The sequence below is a fragment of the Pongo abelii genome, chromosome 7 (genome assembly GCF_028885655.2).
Source record: "Pongo abelii isolate AG06213 chromosome 7, NHGRI_mPonAbe1-v2.0_pri, whole genome shotgun sequence".
In the NCBI taxonomy this organism is placed as follows: domain Eukaryota; kingdom Metazoa; phylum Chordata; class Mammalia; order Primates; family Hominidae; genus Pongo; species Pongo abelii.
In genome coordinates this window covers 84,906,112-84,922,772 of record NC_071992.2, presented here as the reverse complement: position 1 = coordinate 84,922,772, position 16,661 = coordinate 84,906,112, and the positions used below count along the sequence as shown (strand labels likewise).

General features: G+C 39.6%; 1 protein-coding gene and 1 pseudogene across 3 annotated transcripts in view; one reads left to right on the top strand and one right to left on the bottom strand.

Moving 5' to 3' along the window:
- Window positions 1-16,661, top strand: part of SLCO5A1 (solute carrier organic anion transporter family member 5A1) — a 166,659-nt gene that overhangs the window by 31,040 nt on the left and 118,958 nt on the right. The gene's annotated exons all lie outside the window — the stretch shown is intronic.
- On the bottom strand, window positions 9,137-9,873 carry LOC103891340 (thioredoxin-related transmembrane protein 1-like; annotated as a pseudogene).

The window sequence follows — 16,661 nt, the reverse complement described above, 5'->3', positions numbered from 1 at the left end:
AGAAGTTCAGCAGAATAATGTAAAATCTGAAATAGGTGACCTAAATTTCTTTTTTTTTTTTTTTTTTTTTTTTCTTTTTCTTTTTTTTTCAATTTTTTTTTCTTTTATTGTAATTATTATTATTATTATTATTATTATACTTTAGGTTTTATGGTACATGTGCCCAATGTGCAGGTAAGTTACATATGTATACATGTGCCATGCTGGTTCACTGCACCCACCAACTCGTCATCTAGCATTAGGTATATCTCCCAATGTTATCCCTCCCCCCTCCCCCCAACCCACAACAGTCCCTGAAGTGTGATGTTCCCCTTCCTGTGTCCATGTGTTCTCATTGTTCAATTCCCACCTATGAGTGAGAATATGTGGTGTTTGGTTTTTTGTTCTTGCGATAGTTTACTGAGAATGATGATTTCCAATTTCATCCATGTCCCTACAAAGGACATGAACTCATCATTTCTTATGGCTGCATAGTATTCCATGGTGTAGATGTGCCACATTTTCTTAATCCAGTCTATCATTGTTGGACATTTGGGTTGGTTCCAAGTCTTTGCTATTGTGAATAATGCCGCAATAAACATACGTGTGCATGTGTCTTTATAGCAGCATGATTTATAGTCCTTTGGGTATATACCCAGTAATGGGATGGCTGGGTCGAATGGAATTTCTAGTTCTAGATCCCTGAGGAATCACCACACTGACTTCCACAAGGGTTGAACTAGTTTACAGTCCCACCAACAGTGTAAAAGTGTTCCTATTTCTCCACATCCTCTCCAGCACCTGTTGTTTCCTGACTTTTTAATGATCGCCATTCTAACTGGTGTGAGATGGTATCTCATTGTGGTTTTGATTTGCATTTCTCTGATGGCCAGTGATGGTGAGCATTTTTTCATGTGTCTTTTGGCTGCATAAATGTCTTCTTTTGAGAAGTGTCTGTTCATGTCCTTCGCCCACTTTTTGATGGGGTTGTTTGTTTTTTTCTTGTAAATTTGTTGGAGTTCATTGTAGATTCTGGATATTAGCCCTTTGTCAGATGAGTAGGTTGCGAAAATTTTCTCCCATTTTGTAGGTTGCCTGTTCACTCTGATGGTAGTTTCCTTTGCTGTGCAGAAGCTCTTTAGTTTAATTAGATCCCATTTGTCAATTTTGGCTTTTGTTGCCATTGCTTTTGGTGTTTTAGACATGAAGTCCTTGCCCATGCCTATGTCCTGAATGGTATTGCCTAGGTTTTCTTCTAGGGTTTTTATGGTTTTAGGTCTAACATTTTAGTCTTTAATCCATCTTGAATTGATTTTTGTATAAGGTGTAAGGAAAGGATCCAGTTTCAGCTTTCTACATATGGCTAGCCAGTTTTCCCAGCACCATTTATTAAATAGGGAATCCTTTCCCCATTTCTTGTTTTTCTCAGGTTTGTCAAAGATCAGATGGTTGTAGATATGTGGCATTATTTCTGACGGCTCTGTTCTGTTCCATTGATCTATATCTCTGTTTTGGTACCAGTACCATGCTGTTTTGGTTACTGTAGCCTTGTAGTATAGTTTGAAGTCAGGTAGCGTGATGCCTCCAGCTTTGTTCTTTTGGCTTAGGATTGACTTGGCGATGCGGGCTCTTTTTTGGTTCCATATGAACTTTAAAGTAGTTTTTTCCAATTCTGTGAAGAAAGTCATTGGTAGCTTGATGGGGATGGCATTGAATCTGTAAATTACCTTGGGAAGGATGGCCATTTTCATGATATTGATTCTTCCTACCCATGAGCATGGAATGTTCTTCCATTTGTTTGTATCCTCTTTTATTTCCTTGAGCAGTGGTTTGTAGTTCTCCTTGAAGAGGTCTTTCACATCCCTTGTAAGTTGGATTCCTAGGTATTTTATTCTCTTTGAAGCAATTGTGAATGGGAGTTCACTCATGATTTGGCTCTCTGTTTGTCTGTTATTGGTGTATAAGAATGCTTGTGATTTTTGCACATTGATTTTGTATCCTGAGACTTTGCTGAAGTTGCTTATCAGCTTAAGGAGATTTTGGGCTGAGACAATGGGGTTTTCTAGATATACTATCATGTCATCTGCAAACAGGGACAATTTGACTTCCTCTTTTCCTAATTGAATACCCTTGATTTCCTTCTCCTGCCTAATTGCCCTGGCCAGAACTTCCAACACTATGTTGAATAGAAGTGGTGAGAGAGGGCATCCCTGTCTTGTGCCAGTTTTCAAAGGGAATGCTTTCAGTTTTTGCCCATTCAGTATGATATTGGCTGTGGGTTTGTCATAAATAGCGCTTATTATTTTGAGATACGTCCCATCAATTCCTAATTTATTGAGAGTTTTTAGCATGAAGGGTTGTTGAATTTTGTCAAAGGCCTTTTCTGCATCTATTGAGATAATCATGTGGTTTTTGTCTTTGGTTCTGTTTATATGCTGGATTACATTTATTGATTTGCGTATATTGAACCAGCCTTGCATCCCAGGGATGAAGCCCACTTGATCATGGTGGATAAGCTTTTTGATGTGCTGCTGGATTCTGTTTGCCAGTATTTTATTGAGGATTTTTGCATCAATGTTCATCAAGGATATTGGTCTAAAATTCTCTTTTTTTGTTGTGTCTCTGCCAGGCTTTGGTATCAGGATGATGCTGGCCTCATAAAATGAGTTAGGGAGGATTCCCTCTTTTTCTATTGATTGGAAGAGTTTCAGAAGGAATGGTACCAGCTCCTCCTTGTACCTCTGGTAGAATTTGGCTGTGAACCCATCTGGTCCTGGACTTTTTTTGGTTGGTAAGCTATTGATTATTGCCATAATTTCAGCTCCTGTTATTGGTCTATTCAGAGATTGAACTTCTTCTTGGTTTAGTCTTGGGAGGGTGTATGTGTTGAGGAATTTATCCATTTCTTCTAGATTTTCTAGTTTATTTGCATAGAGGTGTTTGTAATATTCTCTGATGGTAGTTTGTATTTCTGTGGGATCGGTGGTGATATCCCCTTTATCATTTTTTATTGCATCTATTTGATTCTTCTCTCTTTTTTTCTTTATTAATCTTGCTAGCGGTCTATCAATTTTGTTGATCCTTTCAAAAAACCAGCTCCTGGATTCATTTATTTTTTGAAGGGTTTTTTGTGTCTCTATTTCCTTCAGTTCTGCTCTGATTTTAGTTATTTCTTGCCTTCTGCTAGCTTTTGAATGTGTTTGCTCTTGCTTTTCTAGTTCTTTTAATTGTGATGTTAGGGTGTCAATTTTGGATCTTTCCTGCTTTCTCTTGTGGGCATTTAGTGCTATAAATTTCCCTCTACACACTGCTTTGAATGCATCCCAGAGATTCTGGTATGTTGTGTCTTGGTTCTCGTTGGTTTCAAAGAACATCTTTATTTCTGCCTTCATTTCGTTATGTACCCAGTAGTCATTCAGGAGCAGGTTGTTCAGTTTCCACGTAGTTGAGCGGTTTTGAGTGAGATTCTTAATCCTGAGTTCTAGCTTGATTGCACTGTGATCTGAGAGACAGTTTGTTACAATTTCTGTTCTTTTACATTTATTGAGGAGAGCTTTACTTCCAAGGATATGGTCAATTTTGGAATAGGTGTGGTGTGGTGCTGAAAAAAATGTATATTCTCTTGATTTGGGGTGGAGAGTTCTGTAGATGTCTATTAGGTCTGCTTGGTGCAGAGCTGAGTTCAATTCCTGGGTATCCTTGTTGACTTTCTGTCTCGTTGATCTGTCTAATGTTGACAGTGGGGTGTTAAAGTCTCCCATTATTAATGTGTGGGAGTCTAAGTCTCTTTGTAGGGGTGACCTAAATTTCAAATTATCAACAGATAGTTCAATTTGATGGATCTTTCAGTAAACTTTAGTTTGAAACAACAACAAAAAATACCATTTACCAAAACATGAAAAATATTTTCAGGAAATTATTATCTAATTCAAAAAATAAAAAATGAAATCCATAGTAAATAAGAAAAATACAAAAAAGGAAATCAACCTTTGATATGGTTTGGCTGTGTCCCCACCCAAATCTCATCTTAAATTGTAGTTCCCATAATCCCCACATGTTGTGGGAGAGACCCAGTGGGAGGTAATTGATCATTGGTTATCCTCATGCTGTTCTTGTGATAGTGAGTTCTCACAAGATCTGATGGTTTTATAAGGGGCTTTTCCCCCTTTTGCTCAGTACCTCTCTTCGCTATTGCCATGTGAAGAAGGACGTTTTTGCTTCTCCTTCTACCATGATTTTAAGTTTCTTGAGACCTCCCCTGCCATGCTGAACTGTGAGTTAATTAAACCTTTTTCCTTTATAAATTACTCAGTCTCAGGTAAGTCCTTATAACAGTGGGAGAATGGACTAATACAACCTTTATAGGAATCAAGAGAATATTATGGACAAATAAAAACTTCTTAAATCAGTAGCGTATCCTGCATTACTGTGTGTAGAAAACTGTAATTAATATAAGGCAGTTTTTTTTAGTTGCATAATCTAAAAGTATGAAAAAATTGATTATATCTCTAAAAAGACCACAGAGTTGTCACTGAAATACACATTTCTTGAGACAATGGGCAAAGTTCCCATTTGTGGGATATTTATTTTTATTTGTGGGAAATATCTTCTTCTTTTCATACAGTGAAACAAAGAAAAATTGTACCAGATGAGAAATCTTTTTCTCTAAAGTAAGCTTCTTAAATACCTCCAATAAGGTAATACTTGTAAAATATAAATTTTCAAAACTCGGACTTGAAACAGGTTATTATTAAACAAACACACACAAATCTTATTGCTTGGCAACAGATTTTTTGAAAGTTAAAGAACTATTTAAACCACCAAACTGTGCTTAAATCATATTTCAAACTTTTATACTTAGTGCTTTTATGTTCTGAATGTAGACTCTCAATCTAATGACAGTCTATTCTGAGCCCTGCAATATATAGACAAGCGAGTAACATTTCACTTCAAACCAAAAGAAATGATTAATCTTCTATTTTTGTCAAAATCATAATATTAAGATAACTATAAAAGTTAGGATTTATCCATGGCCAATGTATGGCATTCCATGGAAAGCCTTTCTTTAATCCTTCTTTACTTTCAGTTTGCTCTTTGGAAATTTCTTCATCCACCTCGTGTTCCTCCTCCACATTGTTCAAAGGTTGAGAAGATTCTGGTAATAATTTTTTGGACTGGTGCTATGTCTTGGATCTGTGTCCCTGCCCAAATCTCATGTCGAATTGTAATCCCCAGTGTTGGAGGTGGAGCTTGGTGGGAGGTGATTAAATCATGGGGGCGGTCACTCATGAATGATTTAACACCATCCACTCTTGTGGTGTTCTTGTGATAGTGAGTGGGTGAGTTATCATGAGATCTGGTTATTTAAAAGTGTGTAGCACCTCTTCCCTCTCTCTCTTCCTCTTGCATTGGCCATGTGAAGTGCCAGCTTCCCCTTTGCCTTTCACTGTAATTGTAACTTTCCTGAGGCCTCATCAGAAGCCAAGCAGAAGCTGTCATGCTTCCTCTACAGCCTGTAGAACCATGAGCCAATTAAAGCTCTTTTCTTTATAAATTACCCAGTCTCAGGTATTTCTTTAGAGCAGTGCAAGAAAGGACCAATACAGAAAATTGGTACTGAGGAGTGGGGCATTGCCATATAGATACCTGAAAATGTGGAAGTGACTTTAGAGCTGGGTAATAGGTAGAGGTTGAAAGAGTCTGGAGGGCTCAGAAGAAGACAGGTATTGGGAGAAATTCAGCCAGATATCGGGTGAAATTCACCCCCAATATTTCACATAGGTTCTTTTCTATTTTCCCTAAGTGTCGGCTGGTCTGAGAAATAAAGGGAAAGAGTACAAAAGAGAAATTTTAAAGCTGGGTGTCTGGGGGAGACATCACATGTTGGCAGGTTCCATGATGCCCCCTGAGCTGTAAAACCAGCAAGTTTTTATTAGTGATTTTCAAAAGGGGAGGGAGTGTACGAATAGGGTGTGGGTCACAGAGATCCCATGCTTCACAAGGTAATAAGATAACACAAGGCAAATGGAGGCAGGGCGAGATCACAGGACCACAGGACCGGGGCAAAATTAAAATTGCTAATGAAGTTTCGGGCACGCATTGTCATTGATAACATCTTATCAGGAGACAGGGTTTGAGAGCAGACAACCAGTCTGACCAAAATTTATTAGGTGGGAATTTCCTTGTCCTAATAAACCTGGGAGCACTACGGGAGACTGGGACTTATTTCATCCCTAAAAGACGACCACAAAAGATGGCCACCTCCCCTGAAGTGGCCATTTTAGAGGCCTGCCCTCAGGGACACATTCTCTTTCTCAGGGATGTTCCTTGCTGAGAAAAAGAATTCAGCAATATTTCTACCATTTGCTTTTGAAAGAAGAGAAATATGGCTCTGTTCCGCCCGGCTCACCGGCAATCAGAGTTTAAGGTTATCTCTCTTGTTCCCTGAACATTGCTGTTATCCTTTTCTTTTTTCAAGGTGCCCAGATTTCAGATTGTTCAAACACACATGCTCTACAATTTGTGCAGTTAATGCAATCATCACAGGGTCCCGAGGCGACATACATCCTCCTCAGTTTACGAAGATGATGGGATTAAGAGATTAAAGTAAAGACAGGCATAGGAAATCACAAGGGTATTGATTGGGGAAGTGATAAGTGTCCATGAAATCTTCACAATTTATGTTCAGAGATTGCAGTAAAGACAGGCATAAGAAATTATAAAAGTATTAATTTGGGGAACTAACAAATGTCCACGAAATCTTCACAATCCATGTTCTTCTGCCATGGCTTCAGCCGGTCCCTCCATTCGAGGTCCCTGACTTCCCGCAACACAGGAAGATGATGGAAAGTTTGGAACTTCCTAGAGACTTGTTAAATGGTTGTGACCAAAATGCCGATAGTGATATGTACAATAAAGTCAAGGCTGATGAGGTCTCAGATGGAGATAAGGAACTTATTAGAGACTAGAGTAAAGGTCACTTTTGCTGTGCATTAGCAAAGAGTCTGGCTGCATTGTGCCTCTGCTCTAGGAATCTGTGGAACTTTCAACTTGAGAGAGATGATTTAGGGTATCTAGTGGAAGTCATTTCTAATCAGCAAAGTACTCAAGATATGGCCTGGCTGCTTCTAACATTTTATGCTCATATGTGTGAGCAAAGAAATGACCTGAAACTTGAAAAAAAAATATATATATACATACACAAGTATATATACATATATAATATATATACATGTATATGTGTTTGTGCGTATATATATAAAATGTTTGAGACAGAATCTTGCTTTGTTCCCCAGGTTGGAGTGCAGTGACATGATCATGGCTCACTGTAGACCTCTGCCTCCCAGGCTCAGGTTATCCTCCCACCACAGCCTCCTGATTAGATGGGTTTATAGGCATATGCCACCACGCCTGGCTAATTTTCTTGTATTTTTAGTAGAGGCAGGGTCTTGCTTTGTTGCTCAGGCTGGTCTCGAACTCCTGGTCTCAAGTGATCCTCCTGCCTCAGCCCACCAAAATGCTGTGATTACAGGTGTGAGCCACTGCACCTGGCCCTGGAATTTATATTTAAAAAGGAAGCAGAACACAAAAGTTTGGTAAATTTCCAGCCTGGCCATGCGGTAGAAAAAAAAAAAAACCTCTCATTTTCTGGGGAGGAATTCAGTCAAGATGGATAAATTTGCATGGTTAAAAGTAAGACAAATACTAATAGATAAGACAATGGGAAGAAGGCCTTGAAGGCACTTCAGAGACCTTCATGACAGCTCCTCCCATCACAGGCCCAGAGGCCTAGAAGGGAAGAGTGATTTCATGGGCCAGACCCAGGGCCCCCCCTGCCCTGCGCAATCTTGGGACACTGCTTTCCACATCCTGGCTGCTCCAACTTCAGCCATGCCTCAAAGGGTCCCAGGTACAGTTTGGGCTGATGCTTCAGAGGGTGTAAGCTGTAAGCCTTGGAGGCTTCCATGCAGTGTTAACCCTGTTGGTGCACAGAGCATAAGAGCTGAGGCTTGGGAGCCTCCACCTAGATTTCAGAGGATGCATGGTAAAGCCTGAATGTCTAGGTAGAAGCCTGCTACAGGGTCGGAGCTCTCATGGAGACCATTTACTAGGGCAGTGCAGAGGAGAAATGTGGGGTTGGAGCCCCCACACAAAGTCCCCATCGGGGCACTGCCTAGTGGAGCTATGAGAAGAGGGCCACCATCCTCCAGACCCCAGAATAGTGGATCCACTGTCATCTTGCACCCTTAGCCTGGAAAAGCCACAGGCACTCAATGCCATACCATGAGAGCAGCTTTGAGGACTGAATCCTTTAAAGTCACAGGGCAGAGCTGCCCAAGGCCTTGGGAGCCCACCCCTTGCATCAGAGTGCCTTGGATGTGGGACATGGAGTCAAAGGAGATTCTTTTGGAGCTTATGATTTAACGACTGCCCTGCTGGATTTCGGACTTGTTGGACTTGTAAGGGATCTGTAGCCCCTTTTACTGAATTTATCTCTTTTGTAATGGGAGTATTTACCCAATTCCTGTACCCTATTGTGTCTTGGAGGTAACTAACTTGTTTTTGATTTTACACGTTCATAGGCTGAAGGGATTTGCCTTGTCTCAGATGAGACTTTGAACTTTGGACTTTTGAGTTAATGCTGGAATAAGTTAAGACTTTGGGGGGACTGTTGGAAAGGGATAATTGTATTTTGCAATGTGAGAAGGATGTGAGATTTGGGAAGGGCCAGAGGTGGAGTAATATGGCTTGGATCTGTGTCCTCGCCCAAATCTCATGTCGAATTGTAATCCCCAATGTTGGAGGTGGGGCCTGGTGGGAAGTAATTGGATCACAGGGGTTGTCCCTCATGAATGGTTTAGTGCCATCCCCTCAGTGCTGTTCTCATGATAGTGATTGAGTGAGTTATTGTGAGATTTGGTTGTTTAAAAGTATGTAGCACCTCTTCCCTCTCTCTTTTCCTCCTGCTCTGGCTATGTGAAGAACCAGCTTCTCCTTTGCCTTTTGCCACAATGGTAAGTTTCTTGAGGCCTCCCCCAAAGCTGAGCAGAAGCTGTCATGCTTCCTGTAGAGCCCGCAGAATGGTGAGCCACTTAAACCTCTTCTCTTTATAAATTACCGAGTCTCAGCTATTTCTTTAGAGCAGTGCAAGAATGAACTAATATGACAAGTATGGCTGCAGTCTGCGCCTTTTTGAAGGACAAAGGCAATCTGCCACAAATATCATAGAGTCCTAAAAACAGCCCTGAAAGCAGAATTGCTAAAGCAAAAACTGTATACAATTTCCAAACCGGTAATCTAAGGTCTTCAATAAAATAGTTATGACAAATCCTGATCCACATAGAGAGCTGAAAGAGTGCTGACATACTGCTCATCAGAAAAGAACCTGAACCAAACCATGATGGAATTGGTTCAATACTCTTTCACTTTTCATCACTTACAAAGTTTCTGGAGTCCTTCTTAGTCCTTGGACCCTGATGCTGTCTAAATTCACCATCTTTACAATGATAAATAGTAGGAGAGCAGTTATGATGAACTGTCTACTCAGTCCTGGCTGCCCTGTGACATCTACTTTTGCTACATTAACCTCAATAACTTCTCCCCATTCAGCAAAACTTTCCCATTCTGGTGGAAGCGTTTGACAAGCAGGGTACCACAGGACACAAAATTCTATCATCCAGTCTCCTTTCAGCAACTGTCTTCAGTTCTCATCCATGATAATGCATACATCTCTCTGTCTCCTGTTCTGTTTCTTTCCATGCCCTCTAAAGCAATAGCAGCAGGACTGCCAGGGAAACCATGACTCCCAGAGGGCGCCTATCTGCTGCTTACCCACCTCACAACAAGTGAGGTAGCCTCGGCAGACTTGATCTCTCTGGGACCTGGTTTCTCCATCTGTGTAAGGGGGTAGTAATATTATCTAGTTCATAGAGTTGTTGCAAAGAATAACTGTTAAGATATGTCAAGACCTTAGACTAACGCTTGGAATGTAATAGGCAGTCAATAAATCTTAGCCATTCTTCTCTCTCCCATACTCCCTTTCCCTCTCATTTTTTAAAATTTTATTTATTTATTTATTTATTTATTTATTTATTTAGAGACAGAGTCTCACTCTGTCACCCAGGCTGGAGTGCAGCAGGGTGATCTCAGCTCACTGCAACCTCTGCCTCCTAGGTTCAAGTGATTCTTGTGCCTCAGCCTCCCGAGTAGCTGGGATTACGGGTGTGAGCCACCACACCTGGCTAACTTTTGTATTTTTAGTAGAGAGGGGTTTTGCCATGTTGGCCAGGCTGGTCTCAAACTCCTGACCTCAAGAGGATAGGCCAAGGCTGATCCGTCTGCCTCAGCCTTCCAAAGTGTTGAGATAACAGGCATGAGCCACCACGTCGGCTCTATTATTATTATTATTTTTATTGACACAGGAAAAAAAAAAGACTCAAAGGATAAACATGTGTGAAAGTAGCCATCTCTGGGTAGTAGGGTTCTGAATGACTTTTATTTCTTTGGATTTTTTTTGATACCAAATTTGTGTGCACTGAACTTAAGTTACTTTATAGTTAGAAAAAAAAATTATTTAAAAACAATATATTGGCTGGGCACAATGGCTCACGCCTGTAATCCCAGCACTTTGGGAGGCAGAGGCAGGTGGATCACTTGAGGTCAGGAGTGTGAGACCTGCCTGGCCAGTATGGTGAAACCCCGTTTCTACTAAAAACACATAAAAAGTGGCTGGGTGTGGTGGTGCGTGCCTGTAGTCCCAGATACTTGGGAGGCTGAGGCAGGAAAATCGCTTGAACCCAGGAGGCGGAGGCTGCAGTGAGCCGAGATCATGCCACTGCACTCCATCCAGCCTGGGCAGAGAGTGAGATTCAGTCTCAAAACAAAAAACAAAAAACAAAAAAACCAAACAACAACAACAACAAAAACAAACAGACAAACAAAAACCTAAAAAAAACCCCAAAGCAGTATATTTACTGTGATTTTTTTTTCCAAAGAGTGTATACCACTCACTACATTAAGTCCTATGATTAGTGCTTTTACCTCAGTTTTATGACCTATTTCCGTTAGCTTTCATCTACTTTGAAACGTCTTGCATCTTGACTTTAATTTCATTAATGATTTTTTTTTCCCTTGGCCACCTATTGTTGAGACCAGCAAATCTCCTGGTCTCTAATAACTTGTCAAGTCTTACGAATCTTTTCTAAACCTCTCACACTACTGTCGTCCACTGTCCCAGCCTACTTCTGATCCTTACCACTTCATGTCTGGACTATCGAGTTCTGTTATCCATTGGCTTCCTTTTAGTTCTTACATAGTAAAGCCAGACAAATGCTCTTAAAATACCACCTTATATCATTCCTTTGCTCAAACACTGGCATAGGCTCCTTATATTCCCCATTGCCGAGGATAAAATCCAATTTCCTGGCTCGACATTGAAAGCTGTCCACATTACTCCATCTCTGCTATCTCAGATAATTCACTCCTTACCTTATTTACGGTCTTTTCCTACCATATTTCTGTACAGGAGCACTTTTGCCCTCCTGCCGCCTTTATGTCCAAATTTTACTTGTCCTTCAAGATCTTGCCTTAATATACATTTGTCTGAAATGTTCATTTTTTTTTTTCCTTTGTGAATTGCAATAGCACTACTCTGTTTGGCCAGTAATCACACACTGGCTTGAGATTTTCTTATGTTGAAATGGTATTAATCTATATCTTTTAAAATTTCTGTTGTCTGTTTCTTCTCTCCAACTAAATTATAGTATTTCTCAGGGTGCTTACATTTTCTAACACCCCAGTGCTCTACAGAAGAAGATGGGTAATAGCTAGGATATTGACAGATGAATTAATATATCTAATATTTGATCAAAATAGATGCTAGAATAAAAATACTTCATTTTATTTAAAAGCAAAGACAGAATTTTGACTTAGATCTTTTCCTTGTTGACTTTGTTTTGACTTTACTATTTATAATGTTGTTTATCCTGATAGTCTGAGCTGCTTTTAACGGTCAGATCAATATTTGCTTGAGTATCTCCCAAAGCAAGCCTTCTGTAATTCACTTATTAGAGAAGGTCTTTAAATTCTTGGGTATAGGATTTTAAAAATGAAATAACACTTCAGTTAGTAAAATCCTAGTTTCAGAGCAAATGCTTCTGTTGTTAATGACCTGGATGCTGTCACACTGGACTCTGGGCTTCTTGAGGGAAGTTACTATTTCTCAGTTGTCTCCACGATCTCAGTGCCTAACACAGCCTCTGGCACATGGTGTGCACTTGCTGTGTCAAATGAAAACTGCAGAGCAGCACTGCAGACTTGGAAGGAGGGAAATATTACATCTCAGATATTTTTAAATGTATTAAATATTTGTCATGAATTTAATATTTTTCTTCTAAACAAACAAATCACAATTTTTAATGACTGTAATTTAACAATATAGTGTCCTTCCCTCAAATCTCTTATCTCCTGACTCAGTACATCCATGTCTTGGATTTACAGTGTCTACTCATTTTATCATGATTGCTGCCATTCTGGTTTTGCAGAGGTTTCACGTTTCTCTGTCCCTGCAGAGTGATCATGCTGGGATGGCTCTGTGCATGTTCTTGCCCCCAGTCTCTGCTCCTTTGAAATGTACCCTAGAACACCCAGGTGGTTGGTGGTGATGGGAGCTCAGCTAGCCAAGAATGAGGGAGCAAGGGGACGTGATCAGAGGATCTTTAGGCTGCAGGAACAGAGGTACAGGTACAAGAAGCCTCAGCTCTGCACCCTCTGACAGCCAGCAGAATGGGGAAATTCCAGCCCTTTGTTCTTTTCCCTCCTCCCTTCCTTCCTTTCTCCTCTCCTCTCTCCATTCCTCCCTCCTTTCCTTCTTTCTATGTAAGTAACATTGGAAGGGAATATGCTGTTTGTTCAATGGCAGTCCTGGCAACAGCTCTCTGTTCTCTTCAAATCCCCTGAAGTCATGATGTGCCTCTAGCCTTTGTTCTTTCTGGTTCTGCTCACCCAGTTGTTGCTCAGTCTTCCTGGGCAGCAGTTGTGTTTATGATGCCTTCAGAATGTCAGCGGGCTCCCTTCATCAATCCCACGTGACTGCTGATCTTCACCTTCACTGTCCTTGATTCTTTTTGTTTTTAGTTTATACTGCTCTTGTTTATTGTAGTTTAAAACCGCATATTATTTTGATGTGTGCATGTATCATAGTTTCTTTCCTCAATTATTATTATTTTTTTATTTTAGAGATAGGGTCTCATTATATTGCCTAGGTTGGAATGCAGTGGCTATTCACAGGTACAAGCATAGCTCACTGCAGCCTCACACTCCTGGGCTCAAGTGATTCTCCCAGCTCAGCCTCCCAAGTAGCTGGGACTACACGTGTGTGCCACCACACCTGGCTCTCTTTCCTCAATTTTAATAGTTAAAATTTATTAGGGATATTAAGTCTTTAGGTGAGATAAATGTTACAAATATGTTTCTCCCACTTTTTAAGTATTTATTATTATTATTATTACATTTTTTAATTTTTAATTTTTGTGGGTACATAATAGGTGTATATATTTATGGGGTACATGAGATGCTTTGGTACAGGCATGCAGTGTGAAATAAGCACATCATGGAGAATGGGGTATTCATTCCTTCAAGCATTTATCCTTTGAGTTAGAAACAATCCAATTACACTCCTTTTTTTTTTTTTTTTTTTGAGAAGGAGTCTCGCTCTGTTGCCCAGGCTGGAGTGCAGTGGCATGATCTCGGCTAACTGCAACCCCGCCTCCTGGGTTCAAGTGATTCTTCTGCCTCAGCCTCCCGAGTAGCTGGGATTACAGGCATCCACCACCACGCCCAGCTAATTTTTGTAGTTTTAGTAGAGATGGAGTTTCACCATATTGGCCAGGCTGGTCTCAAACTCCTGATCTCAGGTGATCCACCCGCCTCAGCCTCCCAAAGTGCTGGGATTACAGGTGTGAGCCACCGTGCCCGGCCCAATTACACTCTTTTAGTTATTTTAAAATGTACGGTTAAGTTATTGACTATATAGTCACTCTGTTGTACTATCAATATTTTTATTATTTTAAAATAAATTTTATTGTATATATTTGAGGTTTACAACATGTTGTGGGATACATATATTAATAGAAAAGTTACAGTAGTGAAGGATATTAACATATCTATCATCTCAGATAGTTAATTTTTGGTGATAAGACAGCAGCTAAAATCCACTTATTTAACAAAATCCCTGATATACAATATAATTTTATTAACTTTAGTTCTCATGTTGTACGATAGATGTTTAAACTTGTTCATCATACACATCTGCTCTTTTGAATTCTTTGACCTGCATTTCCCATTCCCCGACCACTCCCCCACCCAACAGGTGGTAACCACTGTTTCATTCTTTTTCTGAATATTTGAGCTCTTTTTATGATTCCACATAGAAGACCCTTACTGTCTTTGACCACTTACTTGATGATGCCTCAAGGGAGATAACACTTCTTGCCTAGGGAGCTAAAATGTCTTGCCTTTCAATGTTCAGGTTGATTCTCCTAGGTTTTAATTTTTGTCACACATCCAGCACTGTTACTTGCATACTGATTTTTGGGACAGTATGGGTCAAAATTTTTCACAAAACACAAAATAAATGGACAAAAGAGAAGCCAACAATATGGAGACATATTTGCTTTGGTAGATTGGCTGAAGGTGATGGTGCTCTATAGTAGCTAAGGCCCATTAGCCAAGAGGCACAGTGTTGTGTCCTGGGCCAGTTTTACTGCTTGAGAATGCGTTCTGTTTCTTGGGGGATGAACACACACACAATACTGAAACAGATGACTATATGTGTGGAAATAAATACATATGTTTGGGGATATTTCAGAGACAGTATTTAGACGAATCAGCACAGGGTGTGGTATCCTTAAGCACAGTAGACGTGGATTCCAGAATCATGCCTAATTACTTGCATTCAAATCTTTTAGGTTTGGCTTCTGAAGGAACTCAACCTAAGACATTTGCAATAGCAAAGACTTTCATATTTGTGAGAAGATAATTTTAGATTATACTAAGACTATAAATTTAGTTGGGATGCTTTCCTTGTTCCTTAATTAAGGTACACAGTAGGGAAGCATCTTAAAGAATAAAATGCTAATGCATTATATTGTTATAGTATCTAATTCATTGTTTGAACAAGATGAACATTAAAAATGATAATTATATGTATAATCAGTTTATACCAAGGTTGTTAGAGTGAATTGTTTACTGGAGATATGAGGGGTGATTATCATATCACTCTAGCCTCATATACTATGATGTTAGTAATTCTTAGAGTAATATGTTTATAAAAACTCCACAAGATGTAATCTGGGTGAGGAGTTTGCAAGCTGAGTTGGCATGATTTGGATAAGACTGAATCCAAATTAATAAGTTAAATGTAGAATACATAGCTAGGAAGACTGAGGGCCACTTGAGCTGCATATGGGGACGGTGGGCTAAGATGGGTAATGAGATTTGCACAGGTCTCAGTATACAAGTCCTAGACTCAGCAGATTACCATCTAATTCCGTATTAACACCTTGAGCTCTCGTACAGTCTTTTATTTTTTTTAAATCAAGTTTTCCCTTGTAATGGTAAACATAAATTTCACACTTATGGGATAAGCATGCTTCACAAAAGGAAGCAAAGCTCCTTAATGGGGTAATTGTTAGTGTGTAATTTTGGTTTGAGTTGCTGAACTAGTGAATAATCTCAGGGTTGCCCTCCTGAAATAATTTGAAATTGTGTGATTTTTTTCCTTTAAATCTACCTCTGGATTTGTTATGTAGGACTCTAATGAGATTAAAATCCTATAATCAAGAACAGAAATGTCATTCAAAATGAGAAAACCAATAAAAGAATGGGCTAATAACAATATTGGGTTTGATTCATGATTTGGGAGAGGGGTTTAAAACATTTATATATCATGTACATTGTAAAAAGAGTGTTTTTAAGTCAGTTTGTGTAAAACACCCTCTTGAAAGTAGTTCTGACCTCAAGGTTGTTGGGGAGATTAAGGAGATCATGTATAGCTAGTGCCTGGCATCTGTTTGCATGTACTAGTTCTCATAATTATTTTCCACTGCTACTATTCCTCTGCTATTACTTCTATATTCTGCTAAAAGCTTTGAGATCCAATTGTTAGTTCATAACTCACGTGATGGCAAAGCCTAATCTGATCTGATTTGAGGCTATTTTCAAAATCATACTTAGTGTGAATACTCGTTCGTTTGTTGCAGAAATGTTAGTGTACTTGATTTTGGAATGCCATTCCAGACTTCATTGGGATGTTACATAACATACAGCCTCAGGCACCATTTTACTTTTGTAAAATGTGAAAAATTCTTAATTCCAAGACACATCCAGCTTTAAGGGTTTAGGCTGAGGGATTGTGGACCTGAAGTCATGTTATCATCCAATCCGGGCAACCTTGATTAATTACCATGGTACATAAGCACATGCGGATGCTGATAACTAGGGCTGTCTGCAAAACTAACAGCTTCTTTTGGGTCAGTGGCCAGATACTACTCAATTGCAACGATCATGTGGCATAAAGAGAAAGTTATATATTTGAAGCACTTCCAATGTGGGAAAATGGTATGTCAATTTAGGGCATGTATAGGTCTGAATCTTGATTGGTCGGAAATGTATCAGAAGTTGGA